Genomic DNA, 7,675 nt, shown 5'->3' with positions numbered 1-7,675 from the left:
AAATATTAACATCTGAAAATCTTGCTTATAAAAAGAGAAATGATTATTTAGAAAAGGAGTTAGTTTTTCTTCATCAAACTAAGAAAGAAAAAGATGATGCTTTATATGTTAGAGATGAAGTGTTAAAATTGAATGAATCTCTAAAAGCTGACTTAGAAAAGGAAAGAGAGATTATCAGAACTTGGACTAACTCTGGCAGAACAACTCAGAATTTATTAAGTAGTGGAAACTGGAAAGAGGGCTTAGGTTATGGAGATGATAAAAGTGAAAAAGGAACTGAACATATTGAGCCAATTGTTGTTAAATAGACTACTAAGCCAAAGGTAAATCCTGTTAAGTTTGTAGCAAAAATTGTAAAGTCTGATTCTGAAAAGATGAAAGAGTCTGTTACAGAAGTCAAAGATAAGTCAACTTCTGACAAATTAAAACAGGATAAACCAGCTGAAGTCAACATATGCTTAATGATGAAGAAGCAGCTTAAGCATAAGCTAAAAGAGATTAGGAATGTCAACAAGGTAAAGGAAGCTAGGAAAAATAGGAATGGAAAGGAAGGTGTGAATAAAAGCAATAATTATATGCCTGTTCCTAATGCTCCTAGAAAGAAATGTTATAACTGTGGAAACTCTAACCATCTTGCTTCTTTTTGCAGGAAGAATAAAGATATAAACTCTTCACCTCCTAGATCAGGAGTTAAGAGTCAGTCTGTTAGGTTTAAGCCACAAAATCCTTGTTTTCATTGTGGTAGTTTATGGCATTCCATTTATACTTGTAAGGAATATCATAGTTTGTACAATGATTATTATCAAATAAAACCTTCTTTAAAGAAAGTTAGTATTATTCCTTCTAGTGTAAATTCTGATGCAAAGTCTGATATAAACTCTGATAAAAAGGATGTTCGCATAAACTCTGAAATTAAATCCGCTGCAAATGCTAACAAACTTAAAAAGGCCATAGGATCCAAGCAAGTCTAGATCCTTAAAACTAACCATTAGTGGTCTTTGTGATTGCAGGGCAACAGGAAAAACATCCTAGTTCTGGACAGCGGATGTTCAGGATATATGACATGGAAATAAAGCCCTTCTATCAGACTTTGTGGACAAATCTGGCCCAGGAGTTTCTTATGGAGATGGCAACATGGGAAAAACTCTAGGATATGGCAATATCAATCTTGGGAATGTCATCATTGAAATAGTAGCTCTTGTCTCAGGACTTAAACACAATCTGCTAAGTGTGAGTCAAATATGTGACAAAATTTATCATGTGGATTTCTTTGAAGAACACTGTGAAGTTGTAAGCAATTCTACAGGCAAAGTGATTCTGAAAGGTTAGAGGCATGGTAACATTTATGAAGCCAGTCTTTCAACAAGTTCTGATGGTTCTGCAATCTATCTGTTGAGTAGAGCATCAATTGAAGAAAGCTGGAATTGGCACAAAAGACTCTCTCATTTAAATTTCAACAACATAAATGAGCTTGTAAAGAAAGATCTTGTGAGAGTACTGTCAAAATCAGTATTTGCTCCTGATGGCCTTTGTGATTAATGTCAAAAGGCAAAACAAAGAAAATATTCATACAAGAGCAAAACTGAATCTTCAATTCTTGAGCCTTATCACCTACTGCATGTTGATCTATTTGGTTCAGTCAATGTCATGTCTATTGCAAAGAAGAAATATGCTATGGTTATACTGGATGAGTTCACAAGGTACACTTGGGTGTATTTCTTGCACAAGAACAATGAAACTACATCTACTCTAACTGATCATGTCAGACAGCTGGATAAGTTGGTCACAGATTCTGTTAAAATTATAAGAAGTGATAATGGCACTGAGTTCAAGAATTCAATTATGGAAGAGTTCTGCAAAGAGCATGGAATCAAACAGGAATTCTTTGCACCTCGAACTCCACAACAAAATGGAGTTGTAGAAAAAAAGAACATGACTCTCATTGAAGCTGCACGAACTATGCTTGATGAAGCAAAGCTACCAACCTACTTTTGGGATGAAGCTATGCAGACTGCTTGTTATACACAGAATGTTACACTCATAAACAAGCATGGAAAAATACCATATGAGATGGTGAAGAAAAAGAAGCCAAATCTGAAATACTTTCATGTATTTGGATGTAAGTATTTTGTTCTTAAGACTCATACTGAACAGCTGTCAAAATTTGATCTAAAAGCCGATGAAGGAATTTTTGTTGGATATCCACTTTCCACAAAAGCCTTCAGAGTCTACAATTTAAGAACAAGGGTTATCATGGAATCTATCAATGTATCTTTTGATGATAAGAAGATTACTGAAAATGAAGATTTAAATTTTGATACTGTAAATTCTGATAACTTAAACTCTGATCCTGTAAGTTCTGATGGGTTAAGTTCTGCTGTCATTGAAACTGTGGTAACAACTCCAAAGGAAAATGCACCTGTCCAGGGGGAGCTAGCTGAAGATCCTACCATAACTCAAGACTCTCAAGAAGCATCAGAACCTGTCACTGGCTCTTCAAGTTCTGATTCATCAAGTTCTGATGAGCCAAATTCTGATAATTCTGGAAACTCTGATTCTTCAAATCCTGAAGGATCTAACTCAAATTCTGAAGTCTCAGAGAGCATAACTACAGGGGGGCATCAGAAAATGCTGATGGAGATAGCATGGATCATGGGGGAGGATCCAGTTCTAGAAATCAACTTTCATCTGCAAGAAAGTGGACCAAATCACATACACCTGACTTAATAATTGATGATCCTGAAGCAGGTGTCAGAACTAGAACAGAAACATCAAATGATTGTCTCTATCATTCTTTTCTATCTCAGACTGAACCAAAGAAAGTGGAAGAAGCTCTTCAAGATACTGACTGGGTGCAAGCAATGCAGGAAGAGTTAAATGAATTAGAAAGAAATAAAGTCTGGACCCTAGTGCCAAGACCAAAGAAAAGATCAGTTGACACAAAATGGGTGTTCAGAAATAAAGCTGACAGTGATGGCATAATTACAAGGAACAAAGCAAGGCTGGTTGCTAAAGGCTACTCTCAACAGGAGGGTATTGATTATGATGAAACATTTGCACCAGTTGCTAGATCGAAGGCCATCAGAATCTTTTTGGCTTATGCTACTCACGAAAAGTTTAAAGTCTTTCAAATGGATGTGAAAAGTGCTTTTCTCAATGGAGAATTGGAAGAAGAGGTTTATGTGGAACAACCTCTAGGCTTTGTAGATTCAAAATTTCCAAATCATGTCTACAGGCTAGATAAAGCACTTTATGGACTTAAGCAAGCTCCTAGAGCATGGTATGAGACTTTAGCTCAATTCCTTCTGGAAAGTGGATTTCACAGACGCACAATTGATAAAACACCGTTATACCTCAACCATGGAAAGAACTTACTTTTGGTACACATATATGTTGATGATATCATATTTGGTTCTACTAATGCCAAACTCTGTGAAAGGTTTGCAAAGCTAATGTAGTCAAGATATCAAATGAGTATGATGGGAGAACTTAGTTATTTTCTGGGACTTCAAGTCAAGCAAAATGAAGAAGGTACTTTTATCTGTCAATCCATGTACATCAGAAATTTACTCAAGAAATTTGGAATGCAAGACTGTTCAACTGCATCCACTCTCATGGCCACTACAACCAAGTTAGATAAAGAAACTGGTTCATCAGTAGATATTACTAACTATAGAGGAATGATTGGCTCTTTACTCTATTTAACTGCAAGTAGACCTGATATCATGTATGCTACCTGTCTTTGTGCAATATTTCAGGCTGATCCAAGAGAACCTTATCTAATAGTTGTGAAAAGAATTTTCAAGTACCTCAAGGGTACAGCTGATCTAGGATTGTGGTATCCTAGAGAATCAGATTTTAATCTAATAGGTTACTCCGATGCAGATTTTGCAGGACACAAAATAGACAGGAAAAGCACATGTGGAAGCAGCCAATTTCTTGGTGGCAGGTTAGTTTCTTGGTTTAGCAAGAAACAAAAATCAATTTCAACATCAACTGCAGAAGCAGAATATATTACTGCAGGAAGCTGTTGTGCATATATTTTTTGGATGAAGAATCAGTTAATTGATTATGGGTTAGAATTTTCTAAAATACCTATTTACTGTGATAATCAAAGTGCTATTGCTATGACAGGTAATCCAGTTCAACACTTAATGACAAAGCACATCAGCATTAGGTACAATTTCATAAGGGAACATGTGATGGAAGGTATAATGGAATTGCATTTTGTTCCAACAGATCAACAACTAGCAGATATCTTCACCAAACCACTATGTGAAGCTACTTTTATAAGACTGGTAAATGAACTTGGCATGGTTTTAGGTTCTTTCTCTAAATCTGCTTAGTTTTTGTTTTTGATGCATCAGACTTTATGATCAGCGTTTATAGATTCTCTTATGTTCATGTAATTTGTGCTTCAATTATAATTCATTAAATGCTGATTATAATCTGATGTGGATCTATATACTCTGATAGTGATTTAAATGTTCTGTAACTATTCAATCCAATGATGATTACTGTACTAGATGCTGACCTAGTAGTCTTTAACATACTAGAAATCCCATATCTGAATTAGTTGTTTATGTGGAAATTCATTAACACAAGCAAATTCTGATTTTGAGCTTAGTCAAATTTACTTTGTGTATCTTATTACTAAGTCACAAACTAGATTCTTGCTTCTTATCTGTCAAATTCTGATGACAGTAAATCTTAAGGATGAACCACATGCTTGATAAGCCTCACTTATCAAAAGAAAAGAAAAGAAAAAAAAAATTGAAGTCAGGTACTCCTTTGAGATCTAGAGTAAATATGTGGAAGGGAAGACCCAAGTGCATTGTTGGTATTAAGTAATATGCATCAGAAAAGCAAATATTTTTTCTTGGTGACTTTTCACATTCTCTGATTACTAGAGAAATATTATGATAATAGCATAAATTCTGATAAGCAGTTGTGACTCATTTACACTGAGGAGCCACTGTGAAAAAGAATTCTAAAAGATGCATAAAATGAGCACAAACAGTTGAGGTGGACTCATGCACAAATTTATCCTATAGTAGACTTCATTATTAATGACAGATTTTAAGCACTTTTCTTAGTTATGCCTTATTTCTAAGATGTACTGAAGTTTTTCAGACTTTAATCTTTATCTGATATTTTGCTAATGCACACACTATCTGTTAGTCCCTTAACAATATAGGAAGAATTACAGAAGGGGGGTTGAATGGAATTCTTGAACCTTTTTCTTGAAATAAAAATGTTCAACTCGATTATGGATATATTTGTTTTGATTAGCACAATGCGGAATGTAAACTTGAATGAATCAAAACATAAGTAATTAAAAACAAGTCTTTAAAAACTTTCTGGTGGATTTAAACAATTCCACCAGAGATATATTTAATATATCCAGAGGACTCTGTGTGCAGAAATGCTCACAGCTGCTTACAAAAATAGAACTGCTAAGAACACAGGAAATGCTAAAGATAGTGCTTACAAAGATTTCTCTGTTGTTTTTTCTTAGCTATCTCAGTTATTTTTCTATTTGCTACTCTCTTGGTTTATATATTACCACAAAGGGCTTTGATGCTTGAGTTTCAGCTTGAGTGGATTCCTTTGGAAATTGATCTTCCAATTCCTTGTCAACAACATCCAACTTTCTTTTTGTTCTTTTAGCCATTTCTTTCTTTCTTGAGGATTTCTTCTGTTCTTCAATCTTCTTTTCTGATTCAATAGCTTGAGATGGTTGAGAGGGAATTTGTTGAGAAGAATTCACAGCCTGTAGCTTGGCCAAGATAGCAAACTGTTCTTTCTTTTGTTTAGACTTCTTTGCATCTAGAGCAGCTTGCCTCTTTTCCTGCTTCAATCTGGCTTTTTCTTCTTCCTTTGCATGAGCAAATTGTGGATGTCCAGCTACCACACAAATTTCCTTCCCATTTCTGAATATCTTTGCAATTCTCTTTCTTGAGGCTGAATCAGCTGGATCTTTGTAGAGGAGAATAGATCTTGACAAAAACTTCTTTTCATCAGGCTTGGGTGTCTCATACACAGAATCCATAGGGTTCTTCAAAGATAACTTTGGATAGTTTGCCCTTGGTTTAAGAATTATCTCAGCCTTTGTAGTCTTGATGCAGGAAGATTGTCCTTTCTCCAGATAGTCCATGCTCATCTCATTCACATTGATTGGCTTGACATGAGAGTGATGGATGGCTGACTGATCTGGTTCCTTGACTAATTGAAACTTTTTATGTATTTCCTCATCAATCTTTTTCCAGTTGATCAGAGTCAACTCTCCTTTATCAGCATCTTTCAAATTTGCTGCTGCTGCATTTATAAGATCTATACCATCTGCAACTGGTGGCTTGGAGATAGTAATTGAAGGTACAATTACTTTGCTGATTTGAACTAGAAGTTTCTCCCCCTCAGTTGGTCCTTTCTCCCCCTTACCTGATTCTCTCTCCCCCTTTTTGTTATCATCAAGTGGAGGAGTTAGGCCTTGTGCTTTAGCCAGTTGCATAAGAAGATTTGTCTGAGTCTGTGATTTTGAAGAAGTAGAGCCACTGAATTCTCAATAACCTGAACTCTGTTCTCCAGCTTGGCTATCTTCTTGTCAAAATCTGATTCTCTTCTTAATCTTAGTAATAGATCATGCATGGTACCATATGGCATTATTGAATCCAGCTTCTCAGAGTTATATGTCTTTAAGTCAGCTATATCCTTTTTCAATTCATCCATACTGAGATTCTGTCTTGAGTGTTGGATCTTCATTAAATGTAAAGAGTCTAGGTGAGCTTGAAGAACAGCCTTGGTGAACAGCCTTGGTACCAGCATCTGAAGCTTCCTGAAGGGCCTGCTGAATAACTATTATTTGTTTTACCAAAGACACCTCAAATTGCACTGGTGAAAATCCCTTTGCCCATGCCTATTTAGGTAAACTTAAAGCAGAACTTGGGCCTTCAGCTCCCCCTAAGTTCATGCTTCCATCCAAAGAACCAGAGTCATCATCATCAGAATTTACTCCAAATTCTTCAGATGGCTCTCCAGCTTGAGAAGGCATTCTGTTCACAGCAGCTTTATCTCTTTGAAGAGATTATGTGGTGTGCACTAAATTCAAAGTCTGCTCTGCCTCCACATTGCCTTGAGCAGCCAACAGTTGATAGGCTGAAACAGGGTGAGTAAAAGTGTTAGCATCCAAGGAAATATTATCAATTACAGCTTTGTAATGTTGCTGAAATTGTCTTTCCTTTTCAGCATCATCCACAATCATTGACTCACTAGCAATGGCTGGTTCCATCCTTATTTCTCCAGTACCTGCCTTTCTTTCATATTCTCTCTTTTGTTGCATCAGGGTTTCACCCTGGCTCCCCACCCTCACACCCTCACCTTCACCTACTAAGGTGGGACTCCTCTCACTCACTTTTGCCAATCCTGAATGAATGGATTGCTGAGATTCACTCTTTTCCTCTCCTTTTGCCTGGGAGCAACCCAGCCTCTCACTCAATGCACTCTCCTCTCTCAGTCCTAAGAGTGATTGTATTACCACCAAATCTTCTGCACTTGAAATTATTGAAGTTTGAAGTTATGTAGAGACACTCGACGGATAAGTGATATCCGTCGGGTGAGTGGTAAAGCTATCCGACGGATAACTGCTGTTAAGCTTATCCGTCGGGATACAATCACT

The sequence above is a fragment of the Apium graveolens genome, chromosome 1 (assembly GCF_009905375.1).
Source record: "Apium graveolens cultivar Ventura chromosome 1, ASM990537v1, whole genome shotgun sequence".
Classification (NCBI taxonomy): Eukaryota; Viridiplantae; Streptophyta; class Magnoliopsida; order Apiales; family Apiaceae; genus Apium; species Apium graveolens.
The sequence above is the reverse complement of the archived record's forward strand: the minus strand, read 5'-3'. Positions refer to the sequence as shown.